Source organism: Panthera uncia (genome assembly GCF_023721935.1).
Source record: "Panthera uncia isolate 11264 chromosome B3 unlocalized genomic scaffold, Puncia_PCG_1.0 HiC_scaffold_1, whole genome shotgun sequence".
NCBI lineage: Eukaryota > Metazoa > Chordata > Mammalia > Carnivora > Felidae > Panthera > Panthera uncia.
In genome coordinates this window covers 134,290,840-134,308,614 of record NW_026057582.1, presented here as the reverse complement: position 1 = coordinate 134,308,614, position 17,775 = coordinate 134,290,840, and positions in this window count along the sequence as shown.

The following is a 17,775-nucleotide window of genomic DNA, read 5'->3' as shown; positions in this document are numbered from 1 at the left end:
AGCCTACCCACCATCAGTAGATGACCTCATGTTACTCCATGAAGAAGGTCAAGGGTGTCAGGAGTGACCTTGTACTACCTGCTAATTCCCATATGCATAAACTTTTCTTTGCATCTAAACCCACCTTCTTCCCTTCAGTCTTAAGGCAGAGAGGTTCCTATTCAATTGTTTATAACCTATTCTAATTTCCTTCCAGCTTCTTTGGGACATTTCATCACCAGTCATTCCCAGTCTAGGTTGTGTGTTCAATCTTTTTTATCTCAAAACTGGCTTCTGTTCTGGCCAAAAGTTTTTTAGAGGATTTCCCAAATGTTTTCATCTTTAAATAAAACAAATTAAAAAAAATCAGCAGCAAAAAGCCAATGTATAGTTCTCTCAATCCTAAATCCCCCCCAATTATTGCCCTGATAGTCTTTTCCCTTTTAACAATCAAGTTTCTCAACAGAAGATCATATCTACTGTCTTCCTTCCCACCAGCCAACCTTCCCAAGGCATGAAAATGAACCTCTTTTTGCATCCTCAAGTTACTTGGCCTCACTCTAGTATTTGACAACTTCATTCACATTGAAAAATAAACCAAAAATCATTCACTATACCCCTCTCCTCTCTAGCTGGAAGAAAACATATAAATAAAAAAGAATTCAATGGAACTATTTTTTACTCACCCGAGGTAGCTAAGAAAGAGACCCTAATAGCTAGGATAGCCTGACAATTCTGCATTTCTTGCTTCACAAGGAGGTAGGAAAATATCCTCTTAAGGAAAAGACTATCCATTTTTCATATGGGATTGATCTATGTTGTCCTGACAAAAGAAAAGAAAAGTGCTCACCCTGACAAAGTTTTCTAGCTTCTCACAAAGTTTCTAGAACAGTGAGGAAATCAATGATAGCACTTGTTGAAAGAGAGAACAAGTAAGAATCGGAGCATCTATCCATCTTCACTCATATGACCAGAGCTGAGCTCTTCTCACTGGGACCTAAGAAAAGCTCTTTAGCACCTATATGAAGCCTTATGTGATCAAGTTTAGAAGGTTCAGGAGGTTGTAAGGGAATAGAATTTCCTGCTCATGTGGGAAGAGTGGGAATTTTCTCAGGGAGCAAGTGGGGTACTGCCTTTGCAGACCTGACTGTAGGAAATTCAGGAGAAAATTGGAAATAATTAAGAAGTAATATTTGAAGTAAAGGATCATTCCTGTGAGACACCATGTTTTCAAAGTCTATTAGGTGTTTCCACCTGGATGCAAGATAACAACTCTATCAGATAAAACATTAACGTCCCCCCAACCCAGCTCTCATATTATCCCACTCTGTGAGATTTGTAAGATCAACGAGAAAAATATCAGCCTACATTTCCATTTAGTCCAGTGTTTTGCCTGAAAAAACAAACCAGGAGGTCCTAAGAAAAGAGACATTTACTGATCTGTGCTCACCTTGCCCAGGGGGCTGAGAGAAGGCAATGCAAGCAGAGATGAGACCTGGGGGACTGGCCCATCCCGTGGCACAACAATGCCAGGCTGTTGTGCAAGGCCAGCAGTAGAGGCAACAACCCCTCAGGTGTGGGACCTGATTCCCCACCACGTAGTTTAGCAAGTCATAGAAAAGGAGGGGCCCTGCCAAATCTGTTTATCCCTAATTCAGCCCCAACTGCTCTCGTAAGCTCCAAATAGATCTGCATGTCCATTGAATACTATTCTCTTTCCTCTGGCTCTCGGGAATTCAGATGTTACCAATCTGATAGTGATTCATTTTCCCTTCTCTAAAAACTACTCATCCTGCTGAATTTAGAGATTTGAAAAAAGGTACCACCATCTATCCATGGATCTCACCTGCAATCCCTCCTCTTTCTGTACCCAAACATTTCTCACGTGTTTCCTCCTCTCTACTCCCATTTATACTCCTTGTTTACTACTCGCATACTTACAAAAATCACTCCCTGCCTCTCTCTGGTCTAGCTTTTCAATTTATCCTGCCTGCTAATGGCAGAGTAACATTTCTAAGATCTTAGTTGTTAAAAACTTTTTTTTCATTTTTTTTTTTTTACATTTAGTTACCTTTAAGAGTCAGAAAGAGACAGAGCACAAGTGGGGGAGGGGCAGAGAGAGAAGGAGACACAGAATCCGAAGCAGGTTCTAGACTCTGAGCTGTCAGCACAGAGCCCGACGTGCAGCTCAAAGCCACAAACCGTGAGACCATGACCTGAGCCGAAGTCGGACACTTAACCAACTGAGCCATGCAGGCGCCCCTAAAAACTTGTTTTTTAAATCCAAAACTCTTTAAAGGTTCCAGACAGCCTGCAGAATAAAAGCAAATCTCCAGCTTCGCCTGGTCTACTGTGCCTCCAGGGTCTGTCACCTACCAGCCTGCTGACGTCATGGGCTGCCACCTTCCCCTTTGCCCACGTGGCTCCATTCAGCCTTACTTCCTTTTCATTCCTGGAACACACTGCATTCACTCCTGCTGCATGGCTTCTCAGGCTGTTCCCTTCACCTCCGACCTCTAGCCTCTTCCCCACACTCCATCTTCCCTCACTCCCTTCTCATATAGCACATCCTGGTTGTCAGGGCATTGGTCAAAATGTTGTCTCTTCAAAGAGGCATCCTTGTCTAGGGGAATTACCACTATCACCCTAACTCATTCTTTTTTTATCACTATTATCTCTTTATTTTCTTTAGGGCTATTATCACATCTTGTGACTATTCACTTATTTGTTGACTGGTTTATTGGCTATCTCCCCTTAATCTGAAAACTCCAGAAGGTCAGAGACCATATCTATATATTTAATACCTGATATAGTCCCTGGCACCTGACAGATACCCAGTATAAATTGGTTTAATGAATGGTGAATAAATGAATGAATAAATGAATGCAGGCTGTGTGATGTTCACAGCTGCTTCACACCAGTGGACTTTTGCTCACTGTGGTCCCTCAGCCTACAGAAGGCCCTTTGTCCACTCCGCTATTCTGGGGAATGTCTATGCTGATTCCATACCTTAGTGTGTCATTACCTCTTCCAAATCTCACCTGATTTCCCCCCTTCCTTCCCAGGTGTCATTTCAACTTTCTCCATTATACATCACCTCTAATTTGCATCAGCTTCTACTGTCACACTTGCAACCCTTAAGCATATTGTTTGTGTATTTCCTCTTAAGAAAACATCATTGCTTAAGGATAAGGACTATGTCTTAATCACCACTGTATACATAATACCTAGCCCAGTGCCTGAAACTAAATAAACACTCTTATAATTATTTTTTGGATTAGCTCAATAAGACATGCTGTGATTCTACTTTTTTTAATAATACATGAAACATTGGGGTGCCTGGGTGGCTCAATTGGTTAAGCGCCCAACTTCAGCTCAGGTCATGATCTCATGGTTCGTGAGTTCGAGCCCCACATTGGGCTCTGTGCTGACAGCTCAGGGCCTAAAGCCTGCCTCTGATTCTGTGTCTCCCTCTCTCTAGGCTCCTCCCCTGCTCACACTCTGTCTCTCTCTCAAAATAAATAAAGATTAAAAAATTTTTTAAATAATAATAATAATAATAATACATGAAACATCTAACTATACAAATTATCAGACAATCTTCTCAGTTCACACCACCATCCGTTATTTGGGGTACAAAGATGTACAACAGTGCAACATATAAGTTAATACCTAGTAAAGTATATCCTTTCCAAAAAAAACTTTCCATAAAAGCAAGATATGTCAGACTACAAAGAGAAAAGGAGAAAGACCATGAAGAGAGGTCAGTAGTGAGTCCATTAAATTCACAAAATACTATGTAAAACTGAGCACCAATGGCCCATGACCTCAGTCAAGCAAAAGGAATCGTTTCAGAGGTCATATGGCAGTGTTAAACACAGAGGCTGCCAAGCAACGTGGAGTCAGAGGCATTAGCCCTTTACACCTGGATGAGGGGTATCACAATTAAACCCAGAAATCCAAACACATTTCACACAAAGGTCCAAGCAGGGCCTTGCACTGGCAGTTATTTGACTTCTGATGCCCTTGCCTCCAGTGAGAGTACTCTCAGGATCATCTGCCAATCAAATGATGCCCTTTCCAAATAGTGGCTGGAGCTTTATCAGATACCTTTTGAACATAATGATAGGCAATACCAAGGTTCATATAGTCAGTTTACAATACACTAAACTGACCTGATAATTTTTTTCCAGGTATGAAGTCTACTTGACATGTTTTATATCAATTACTAATGTTATTCAGGTGTCTATATAAATGGAATATGGAAAAGCCAAAAACTTGATTGCTTCTAAAGTTATTTGGCACATATTACTGTCTTGATTCCCACAACCACTCTGAGAAGAAGTCCTGACAAATATGTGTCAGGCTTACATTTCTGGCAACATGGGAAACAGGACAGCTTCATTCAACCTTCCCACAGAAGCAAGTGAAATGGTGAGTAAAATGCAAAGCATTTCTCAGTCACCATGCTGGACTGAGAAACGAAATGTGCTGTATTCCAAAGTGAAGTGAAACCAGAAAACCTTGGGAATAAGTGAATGTCAAAGCCATCTTTGACCCTGAGAGTTTCCTGACACCCCCTAAAGAACTTGAGTTTCTGCTTTGACAACTATACATGGCCCAGGAGATAGAAGAAGCCAATGTCTGTCCAAGGTGTGGACTTTAATAGAATACTACTGCAAAAGGCTACTGCTTGGAAGGGCTACACATATTGTACAAAACTGAACCAGAAACAAAACTCTTTCCCAAATGGGAGAGCAAGAAAAATTACTTGATTTTGGTGCTACTCTGAAAAATGTGTCCACGTGTAGTTGTTTTTTTCAGCCAAATTCATATGACATATGTGGTTTGAAAGCCATAAGGCCAAGAATTTAACTTAAGGTGTATCCATGTTGAGAGGGCTGCTGGGTGACTTGCTCTCAGAAAAAAACCTCCATGCAAGTTACAAAGTGTCCCTCATATGCAATTCCAAGTAAATGGGCATCTTACAATCAATAGGCATAAAGCATACTAGACATGAGATACTACATATGAAAATCAGCAGAAGTAACTGACAAAAAATTTAGCTCTCCAGATACATACATAATTGGAAACAGATAAGCCAATCAAATGCAAACGGAGGAAAATTTACAGTAGAGATATTAGTATCAGACAAAACTCGTTTTGAGACAGTAGAAACAAAGAAGTCATTACACAATGACCAATGTTTCAGATACCTAGGAAGATAGAATACAACTATAAATTTATATGCAACCAACAACATAGATTAAAAAAAAAAGAAAAGCAGGAGTGGAGTTAAGATGGCAGAAGACTAGGGAGACCCTAAGCTTCTCTTGTCCCTTGAACACAGCTAGATAGTTATCAAATCATTCTGAATACCAAGGAAATCAAGCAGAGATCTGAATGAACAAAAGCTGTAAGACTGCATGCAGAAAAGGGACCACGGTTTGGAAGATTCTTTTAACAATCAGACCAAAAAACACTCAGGGTCTAGTTTTGTCTTGTTTTGTTTTGTTTTTGAGAGTTTGTTTTTGTTTATTTCTTATTTTCATGGTTTTTTCCTTTGCTTTGCTATTTTCTTTTCTGGACAAAATGACAATGTGGAGAAACTCACTCCAAAAGAAAGAACAGGCAATAGAACTCACAGCCAGAGATTTAATCAACACAGACATAAGTAAGATGTCTGAACTAGAATTGAAAACCACTATGATAAGAATATAAGCTAGGGCTGGAAAAGAAGCATAAAAGACACCAGAGAATCCCTTTATACAGAGATATAAGAACTAAAATCTAGTCAGGCTGAAATAAAAAAATGCTATAACCAAGATGTAACCTCAAATGAATGCCATGATGGTGAGGATGGATGAAGCAGAGCAGCGAATAAATGATAAAGAAGATAAAATTATGGAACATAATGAAGCTGAAAAGAAGAGGGATACAAAGGCCAAATATCAGGATACAAGACTTAGAGAACTCAGCGACTTCTTAAAAAGGAATAGCATTCATATCATAAGAGTCACAGAAGATGAAGAGATAAAAAAGGGGCAGAGGTTTATGAGAGAAAATTCTAGTTAAATACTTCTTATCTGGGGAAGGACACAGACATCAAAATCTAAGAAGCACAGAGAACTCCCATTAGATTCAACAGAAGCTGACCATCACCAAGGCATATCATAGTCAAATTCACAAAATACTCAGGCAAGGAAAGAATCATGAAAGCAGCAAGGGGGAAAAAAAAGTCCTTAACCTATAAGGGAAGACAGATCAGATTCACAGCAGACCTATCCATAGAAAAGTTGGCAGGCCAGAAAGGAATGGCAGGATATATTCAACCTGCTGAATGGGAACAATATGCAGCCAAGAATTCTTTATCCAGCAAGGCTGTCATGCAGAATAGGAGAGATAAAGAGTTTCCCAGACAAACAAAAACTAAAGGAGTTCCTGACCAGTAAACTAGCCCTGCAAGAAATTCTAAGGGGGACTCTGAGTGAAGGAAAAAAATTAAAAAGACCAAAACCAACAAAGGACCAGAGAACATCACCAGAAACGCCAGCTCTATAGGATAGGGGCACCTGGGTGGCTCAGTCGGTTAAGCATCTAACTCTTGATTTTGGCTCAGGTCATGCATGATCTCACAGTTTGTGAGATCCATCCCCGCATCAGGCTCTGTGCTGACCGATTCTCTCTCTCCCTCTTTCTCTCTGCCCCTCCCCAGCACACTCTTGTATGATCTCTCTCCCTCCCTCTCTCTCTCTCTCTCTCTCAAAATAAATAAACTTAAAAATTTTTAAACAATATTATTTAAAATACATAGGGTATCAGAATGGATTAAAAAAAAACAAGATTCATCAAATGCCTACAAAAGATGCATTTTAGACCTAAAGACACAAGCAGATTGAAGTGAACCATCTATCATGCTAATGAATATCAAAAGAAAGCTGGAGTAGCCATAGTTATATCAGACAAGCTACACTTTAAAACGGACTGTAAGAGATTAAGATGGGAATTATACCATAATTAAGGGGTCTATCCATCAAGAAGATCTAACAATAGTAAATATTTATGCCCCCAACTTGGAGAACCCAAATATAAAAATAAATTAATCACAAACCTAAAGAAAGTCATTTATAATAATACAATAAAAGTAGAGGACTTTAACAACACTAGAAATGAGTCAATCAGAGAAAGACAAATACCACATGATTTCACTCACATGTGGAATTTAAGAAACAAAACCAATGAACACATGGGAAGACAGGGAAGAAAAGAAAAGGAAACAAACCACCAGAGACTCTTAATGATAGAGAACAACTAAGTTGTTGGAGGACGGAGGTAGGCGGGAGATGGAATAGAGGGGTGATGGGTATTAAGGAGGACACTTGTGATGAGCACTGGGTGTTATATGTGATACATCTGAATTCTACTTCTGAAACTAATATTGCACTGTGTTAACTAATATTTAAATTTTAAAATAAAAATAATATAAAAAATAGGTAAAGCATAATTTGTTAACTAAACAAGGGAAAATTAACAACTCAGTCACTGCAATGGGAAATCTTAGCACAATTCTCTTAAATATTATGGATCAATAAGTCAAAGAAGTTATTCAAGATACAGGAGATTCAAATACATAAATAAATGTTTGATTTAAAATATATAGAATAGTGCATCCAATAGCTGAAGTATACATGTTAGTTTCATGCAGGTATTTACAAAACTCACCCAATACACCAGACCATAAGAGAACCCCAACAATAGTCAAAGGTTGAATGATAGGCAGATGACATTCTGTTTATAATCAAGTTAATCTAATATCAATATCAAATAAATACCTAGACAGATTCCCTATGTATGAAAAGTTAAACTACTAAATAAATCATGAGTCAAAAAATGAATACAGAATATTAGAAAAAGTTTAGTGTGAACAGAAAATGAAAATACCACATATAAATGCCAGTAGTATAGGGCTCATGTGATATTTAGAAGGAAATGGAGGGGTGCCTGGGTGGCTCAGTTGGTTAAGGGTCCAACTTCAGCTCAGGTCACGATCTCATGATCTAATGGTTTGTGTGTTTAAATCCTGCATCAGGCTCTGCACCAACAGTGTGGAGCCTGCCTGGGATATATTCATATTCCTTCTCTCTCTCCCTCTCTCTATCTCTCTCTCTCTCAAAATAGATACACTTAAACAAATGAAGGGAAATGCATATAAAAGCATTTGGTATTTGAAAAAGCATAAAAAAATATAATATAAACAATGTTAACAATGAAAATAAAGACATAAGCACATAAGTTGAAACTTTTAAACAGATTAATAAAAAGACATAATCACAGTTATGCCAACAATTTTAAAATTTTAGATAAAGTAAACAAATGACAGGGAAAGAAAAGACAAGAAATAGGGAAGCCAAAACAAATTATTCAATCAATAAAGACACTGATTCCACAGGTTACAAACTGTCACAAGAAAGCACCATAATCTAGAGGAAATCTAGAAGGAAATTCTCCCCAAATGTGCAGGAAAGATAGCATTCTAGTGTTCCACAAACTCTTGCAAAGAACAGAAAAAACAAACAAAAACAACATGCCCTCATCTCACTCTTAAGGGACAAGCACAACCTTGATACCAAAACCCAGGACAGCCTAAGAGGAGAATTAGAAGCCTCTTGCGATCATGGACATATATGGATATCCTAAATGAAATAAGAGCAAATTGAATCAAGCAATGTATAAAAAATATATTATGACAAATGGGTTTATCCCAGGATTGCAAGTTTAGTTCAATACTAGAAAATCAATTAATGTGATTTATCTCAATAACAGATTAAAAGGGAAAAACTATCTGAAAATCACAATAGATGTGGAAAGAAGCATCTAATACAATACGACATCTATTAATTTTAAAAAATCTTTTAGCAAATGAGGAACAGAAAGACACTTCCTTAACCTCATAAACACACACATACACACACACCCCTTCAGTAAATGTCATACTTAATGATGAAATGTTGAAAGAGCTGCTTTTAACATCAAGAACAATATAAAAATGCAATCACCATTTCTACTAAACATTGTTCTGAAAGTCCAAGCAAATGTATTAAAAACATGAGAAAATAAAAGATAAAACACTTAAATAAATGGAAAAATAAACCCTATCATTTGCAAATGATTATCCACATAGAAAATCCCAAATAACATGCAGAAAAATTATTTAAACTGAAAAAGTATTCATGTTTCTGAATATAAAAATTATATATAGAAAAGTCAATCTCATTTCTCTTCACCAGTATTTTAAGGGAATTTTTAAAGGATATATCATTTACAATAGCCTACAACTTTATAAAGTATTAAAAAATAAAATTATGGTGTATAAACAAGCTCTTTCTACAAAAACATGAAACTTTATAAAAACTAGTAAAGAATCTTACCAAAATGGAGAAATAGAACATGTTCTTAGAACCTTATTAGGAAAGAGCATTCATTATGATAGAAATGTCATTTTGTTCCCGGATAGGTATGTAATTTCAATAAAATCCCCATAAAAATTATAGTAAGTGTTTATATTTTTATTTTGAAATAAGACAACTGGTGCTAAAATCTATGTAAACATGGAAAAGGTCAAGAATAATCAAAATACTCTCGAGGAAGCAAAACAAAGTGCAGGACTTCCCTATTAGATATCAAGATTTATTTAAAGTGATAGAAATTTAAGTAATGTGATATGGGTACAGAGATGGACAAATAGAACAATGAATCTGAAAGAATATACCAGAAACAGACCCACATGCCTATAAAAATATGATTTCTATCGCAGCTGGCATTGCACTTGAGTGGAGGAAAAGGATTCCATACAGAATGTAGGAGAAAGACAAACCAATAGCAAAGTGGATTAAAAAATGAACCGACACTTCACAAAAGAGGAAATCCAAAGGGCCCAAGAACACATGAAAAGATGTTCAACCTTGTTCGTAACCAAATAAATGCCAATGAAAACCACAATGAGCAGCTTTGAAAACTACCTGATGATAATCACACACTCATCAGATGAGCAAAAATCAATAAGTCTGACAACTCCAAGTATTAGCCAGGATGTGTAGCCACAGTAGCTCCCATCTACAACTGGCAGGAAGATCACTTTGTATAACCACTTCATAAACCAGTGCTCTATTTTCTACTGAAGTTAAATATCTATGTAGGGATGTTACCTCTACCTCCAAAGATCCCTTTTCCAGATATATACCCAGCCTAGAGAAACTTTTACATACATCAAGTCTGCTCAAAGCAGCACCACTTATAACAGCAAATATTCAGGAGCAATCCAATTGTGTCAACAGTAGAATGGATAAGTAAATATAGATATATTCATACAATGGAATATTATATAGCAATAAAAATTAACCATGGTAATAAAATTTTGTATGTCCCTTCTGTCAGGGAGGATATAAGGGGAAACTGATCATTAAAGATAGAAGCCACAGGAACAACTGTGTGGTTCAGTTGGTTGAGCACCCGACTCTTGGTTTTAGCTTGGGTCACGATCTCATGGTTCTGGAATTCAAGCCCCGCATCAGGCTCTGTGCTGACAGCACAGAATCTGCTTGGGATTTTCTCTCTCCCTCTTTCTCCGCCCCTCCCCTGCTCTCCTTCTCTCTTGCAAAAATAAACATTATTTTAAAGAAAAGAAATAGAAGCCACAAAAATAAATTGTGACTTCACCAAGAAAGAAACACTTCCTTCTCTCTCTGCCCCTCCCCCACTTGTGTTTTCTCTCTCTCTCTCTCTCTCTCTCTCTCTCTCTCTCTCTTAAAAATAAACATTAAACAATTAAAAAGAAAAAAAGAAAACAAGGAAAGAAACCACAACTTGCAAAAGGCACCCTGACTCACAAGAAAGATAAGCTGTACCCAACTGAGCCATGACATCCATCACAGATCATATTAGCTCAAACTCTTTTCATACCAGTTTGTCTAGGTCCATATATTCCAAGATGAAACCACATACAAAATGATCTACAAGAATCTCTACATGAACTCATATGTTCTAAAACTACCATCACTGACTATTCCAGCAACATGGTTTACCAATTCTGACCCATGCCTGCCAAGATAATCTATGACCAACTCCAGCCTCCAAACTCTAAGAATACCCTCCTACAACTTCCCTTTTGAAATGATTCTCCATTCTCTCCTACTGCAGGAATTTCCTACTCTTTGACTACAGGTCTGGCCCTACTGGTCTTCGGGCCCCAGATTTTATCAAGAGCTGCACATATCTATGTGGATGAATCAGAAAACACTCAAGTAAAAGATGAATGTCAAAGTAAAGCAGTATAGTTCCAATAATTAACAAGTCAAGAGGCAAAATTAAACTGTATTTTTTTATGAAATGTATGTGGTTAAACTATAAATAAATCAAATAAATAATTAACACAAGATTCTGAGGGAAAGAGAAGGATAAGACTTGAGAAAGACACACGGGACTTCACAGGTACTGTAACACTCTATTTTTTAACATGGGTGGTGGGCAAATGGGTGGTTATTTTATTCTTTTATATTCTATGTACACATATTATAGATTTCATTGTACATAAATATGGTTCATGATTTTCAAAAAATTATATTTCCAAATGAGAAAACTGGGGTAATGTTTGTTAAATGGTTTGCCCAAGCTAGCACAACTAATTAGAATACAAACCTTTTGATGACAGAGATTTGTTCACTGTTGTATTCCCAATACCCAGAACAGTAGATTTCATGAAGCAGATCCACAGAAAATGTTTGCTCACTAAATGGAGAAGCTGGAACCCATCTATTCAGTATCCATCCATTCTTTGCACTCATGGTACCATGATGCCTAAACCAATAAGTGCCAGGAGGAAGTCTGGTGACAATACTACCATCAAGGACCTTTCCATTCAAATGTAATGTTTATAGGGGCACCTGGGTGGCTCAGTCGGTTGGGCGTCCGACTTCAGCTCAGGTCACGATCTCGCGGTCCGTAAATTCGAGCCCCGCATCGGGCTCTGGGCAGATGGCTCAGAGCCTGGAGCCTGCTTCCGATTCTGTGTCTCCCTCTCTCTCTGCCCCTCCCCCGTTCATGCTCTGTCTCTCTCTGTCTCAAAAATAAATAAAAACGTTAAAAAAAAAATTAAAAAAAAAAAAACAAATGTAATGTTTATATTCTATAATCTATTTCAAGAATTTCTTGGACCAAATCCAGCCCATCTTGTATTTTTATAAATAAAGTTTCATTGGAACACAACTGTGGCCATTTGTGATTGTATTGGCAACAGCTGCTTTAGCTTCACAAAGTCGAAGTTGAGTAGTTAGGCATAGACCACCTGGCCCACAAACCCTAAAATATTTACTATCTGAAATAGTAAATATCTTTCCAGAAAAAGTATTTAAATCCCTGGCCTATTTCGTTATGAATACTAAACCAAACTTTTCTCTCAAAGCTAGCCTCTGTTGTGCTCCACAGCCTTGGCAAGTTCCTCAGCCACTGGGAGTTTTAATTTCCTCATCTTGCTCATAGTTCATCATCCCAACAGAACTGTGCAGATTAATCACTAATAATGCCTAGAAGAAAACAAACACTTCTCACAAGGATTTCTAATTTCTACTCCTAATTTCTCTGACATATTTTGGAACTGATTCTTCTTTCTCATTGCTTCTTTATTTATCTCTCCCTTGTTCTTTATTACCAAGGAAGTCTGTATGGAAAGGATATGGTTTTCCTTTTCTGTTTTTCCAAAATCCCTGCTCTCTTGCTACCTAACTCCCACCACAGGTTATCACTTCTGTTTGTGACATCGTGACCAGCTGCTATGGAAACACATGAGCTAGAGACTAGGTTGCTTTAAGGTGTTTGTGGAAACTTCCTTTAATAAAAGTATTGAGAGTCTGAATTCATGTGCATCTCCTTGGAAAGACCTGAGAGGAAGGGGAAGCAAGAGACCGATGGGAGGCAAGAGGTACCAAACTGCATGTGTATATGTGTTGTGACTGAATATGGCAAGAAGGAAGGATACAGACTGGTGTCTAGGGAGGCTGACATCTTCTATTTGTCCACAGGACAGCTCATGGCCCTGAAAGTCCCACTTCAAGTTTCCACCATCATCCTACCTCTTCTTCTCTCAAGACTGCATCTTTCTGGCAAGGATCTTCATCCCTTGGAAGGGAGAACAGGAAGCCAGAGGTCAGGATTCATACCCAGCTAAGATTTGGGAGGAGGACACGCTTGACCAAATTGAAACGGACAAAGTAGAGTTCGGACTGGCACTACTATATGTGTGGCTCAGTGGGTTAAGCATCCGACTCTTGGTTTTGGCTCAAGTCATGAACTCATGGTTCAGGAGTTCGAGTCCCATGTCAGGCTTTGTACTGGCAGTGTGGAGCCTCCTTGGGAACTTCTCTCTCTCCCTCTCTTTCTCCCCTTCCCCTGCACATGCTTGCTTGCTTGCTCATTCACTCTCTCTTTCTCTCTCTCTCTCCTCAGAAATAAATAAATAAACTTAAAAAAAAGATGAGACAGAAAATGTGATGATGTCATCTCTGCATCTTCTGACCCATTGCGCCCTTTCCAGGAATGTGCTCTCAACTTACAGATATAATCTGGTCAGATAGGAAGAGCAAATCAGCCTGCAGAAAGTGAAAGGACCCATCAGTCCCCAAATCCTCCAAGGCAAGATCACCTCCTCTAAGACCAAATGCAGACAGACACTCCATTCACAAAATGGTAGACCTGGCCTGAGAATCAGGGCAGTCAGGCTTCAGAGACTAGTCTTTTCATCCCTCTGTTTACTGCATGTGCCTATGCACCTGCGGCATGGATAGGTGTGCTTATGTAGCAAAACTGTGTGAGAGAGAAAGAGAGAGTACCTAGCAAAAATGAACAAAGCACAACTTGGAAAATGAGGATCCTCTCTGGAGGATCCCTTCACTCCAAAAATGAATGGAGATTTGTTTCAGCTCAGAAACAGCAGTTGACCCTATTGAGAGATTGCTTTCACACAATCTTCATATCATCAGGACATGTCTCCCTGTGATTTTATCTAAACTCTACACTAATATAATGGGACCCTTTCAGACACTTGCCATGGGTCCACCCATGGTAGATAAGCTAGGTATAGGGAAAGGGGTAAGGGATACAAGGAAACCCATTGTCTATGCTAAAATCAGATACGCTTGGATTCATTTGGACAACATGAATAAGACAGAGTGCTTCAGTCTCTACCAAAAGGTGTCCTTAACTTGGTGTATTGAAAATAGACTTTTTGTTTTCATCCTTGGGAGCTTCAGTCTGTTTGAGACAGGATGCTTTGTAATTCCTGCTACTTCCTGCCCACTGGCATTGTCTGAGCTTACAAACAGGAAATGTTACATTCTCCTCTTTGACCAATGCCAGTTTGGAGATAAATACTAGCTAGAGTATGCCCATGCAAAATGAGTAAGAGGAATATGGAACACCCACTATGTAACTGGCATGGTGCTTTATATGCACCGAATTTGTTAAGCTTCACTGCAGTCACAGGAAAAAATATTCCTGATGTCACTTCATGGATGAAGAAACTGAGGCTGGTTCAGTCCAGAGGTTGCCCAGAAATCAATGTTTTTACAGCAGCTGACCCCAGCCACTGTGAAGGCAAGCCCAAATTTTGAGTGCAGATCAGAATGACTCAAACACCAATGCTTGGGTTCTAGCTCTTGACATTACCTTGAGGCAGCTGGTCTCCCCACTTGAATCTCACAGTGTGTACCTCAAATCAAAAGGCTGTGGGTTAACTGGCGTGTTAAAATGGCACCAAATAAAATGGATGATTATACCAGCTTACAATAGACAGAGAAGATGGAGCGAGAGAATGTGTATGTGAGCATTTAACAAGGACCCTCTCTTCGACACCCTGTTAGGAAAGTAGACCTGACCTCACTAATCCCTAGCACAACCTTATGAGGGTGATAACACCCCCATTTTACAGATGAGGAAGTTGAAGCTCAGAGAAAATATAAGTCACTTTCCAAAATCCACACATAGAATCCAGGATTCCAACCCAAGTCTGATGGTAAACCTATGCTTTATCTCTAATTCTGTCACAATGACTTCTTTCCTGGAAATATGCATTTGAAAACATGCAGTTTTTTATGCCATTCACACACACACCCAAAAAATGGAGCCTGAAGATTGGACTTTATTTGTTATTCAGCTGGTTCCTGGGCCGGGTGTTGGAGATGAAAGGGGAGTCCCACTGGGAGAGCAATCTCTCAGAAGAGCCAGCTTCAGTTCTAGTGGGAGCCCCTATTCATTCTGGGGCAAGAAGCTCCTTCAGAGATGGCAACAGCAATACCCCCCAGGGTGTCTCTAACAAAACCCAAGCTGAGTCCTTCCAGGAAGAAGACTCACAATGTAGGAAGCCATGGGACTTCTCCAAAATTGGCTCTTGACTCCCAAATGTCACCTTCCCCATCAGCATGAAACCTGAATCCATTGTGCTACTATAACCATGTTGGCCTTGATATCACTATTCCTTACTTTTGTGCTTGACCTCAAATATGGACTCATTCCCAACCACTCCTGTCTTGACTTTTCTGGTGCAGCTGACACCAGGCAGGGTCTCTTAAGCAAGATTTTACTAACTGGCAACAATAACCACGTGGAGCCAGAATGGGAAATAACATGCAAAAGACTAACCTGGTTGGAGCACCTGGGTGGCTCAGTGTTAAGTGTCTGCCTTCAGCTCAGGTCATGATCTCATAGTTCATAAGTTCAAGCCAACAATGGGCTCTAAGCCCACTTCAGATCCTCTGTCCCCCTCTCTCTATTCCTTCCCCCACTGGTGTTCTCTCTCTCTCTCTCTCTCTCCCCCCCCCCCCACCCTCTTTCCCTCCCCTCCCCTCTCAAAAATAAATAAACATTAAAAAAGACTAACCTGATTTAGGTAGGATAACTCCTTCCTCAGCCCTGGTCCCCTCTTAGGGGCATTTCCCTGAACAGTCCCCTTGCTTCCCATCTCTAACCAAGAGAGGTCAAATCCTTCCACCAGAATCCCCAAATACCTTTAGGCATATCCAAACCTCAACAACAGATGCATTATCTCCAGAGTGACAAGAATGATGTCTATATATCTGCTGTCTGATTGAGCTAGTATACAAAATATCATTCTTCTCTTAGAATAACTTTTTGGTATGATCTCAGCAGAAAGAGAAGGTCATCCCCAGTGTCAACCCCAGCAGTGATTGACTACTGTATTTCCTTGATGTTAGAAGTTCCAAAGAGTCATTCCTCCTATAAGGCATTAAGGGTCATCTTGCACACTACCAATTTTATTTCCGTCTCTGAGGACCTACCTCTTCCCCTAGACGGCTGACAATGGGAGCATGCATGTCAGTCAGGGGACACCTCACTCCCCACTGGCTTGGCACTGTCTTGCTCAATAGGCAGAATCCACTGGCTTATGGCTCTGACATCACCTGCCTCAACACCCAACTCCGGCATGGTGCCCTCCAGCTCTGCCTTTTAATTCTTACAGCCTCAGCTCTTAAAAAGTCAAATACCTGCTCCCTCTTATTAAACAAGGCAGGGTTGAGAAAGCCTAGCTCATTCTGACCAGCTCTGAACCACAGATAATCTCACTTCATTAAAAACCCCATCAGCTTTATCTCTAAAGTTATTCCAGGAAAAGTGCTAGAGCATTTCATAATTAACATGTGGCAGCAGGTGCTGTGAACAAAGCAGGCACAATTATAATAACTTGAAGTCAATAATTCATAAACGATAATGTATTATTAATCAATTATTTGGGCCTGAACAACATTTAATGAGATTAAGCTGATTGGCGGGCCGAACTCTTGGATACATATTGATTTAATCGGAGTGCTTAATTAAACTATGTAAGTTGCCCACCAAATCATTACACCACAGCTGCTTTCAAAGGCAGACAGTTTCTATTCCACTTTTCTTCCTTGTGAATCAGGAATGGTTTATTGATTGAAAAGAAATTAAGATAAGGATTCTTGGTTTTCATAACAACTTAAGAAACTACCACGTGATCTGGCTATATTTCTTTTCGATTATAAAAATAAACGCTATCTGCACAAGTGTATTCAGAGTGCAATTTGGTATGTACAAATTCTGTTTTTGTTTTTGTTCTTCCCAAAGAGTTCAGAATCTTAATCAACAGGACCGCATTAGATACCTAAACAAAGATAGTTGCTTACAATGTCCCATTTTAAGGATCAGAACACTGAGCCTCCCAAAAATGAAAAACTGCAAAATATTGAGACGAATTGTGATTTACATTCCAATGGCCCCTGAATCCCTTTCCTACCCTAAAGTGTGTCCAACACCTCAAATTAACCTTCAGTCAATTGAAAACCATAGGGGACTATCCATTCTACTTACGGTAGCATCTTCCAGAAGTTTCCAGTAGCATCTTCCAGAAACTGAAAGCTGCTTCCCCCGCAGCTGAAAGCTTGCAAAATCACCCCTTACAAACACAATGCATACATCCTTGTCTTCTGACATGCAGGTCCTCCTTTTGCTTGTCACATTGCTAATGATGGGAGTTATTTATGTTGAACAGGGAACAAAATGTTTTTTGCTCAGTGTTCCAGCACAACGATCCTGCCTGAGGGGAGACAGTGACGGCTCTGTTGAAGCATCCTGGGGTCCAGGGAGCCCTGCTGGTCTTTCTAATTAGGGCCTTACCCTGTCAGTTTCCTGAATAGCCACTTCCAACCCAGATGCACATCACTACGTGTTGAGGATGCCCTCGCCCTGTACAAATCTGGGATGTCAAAA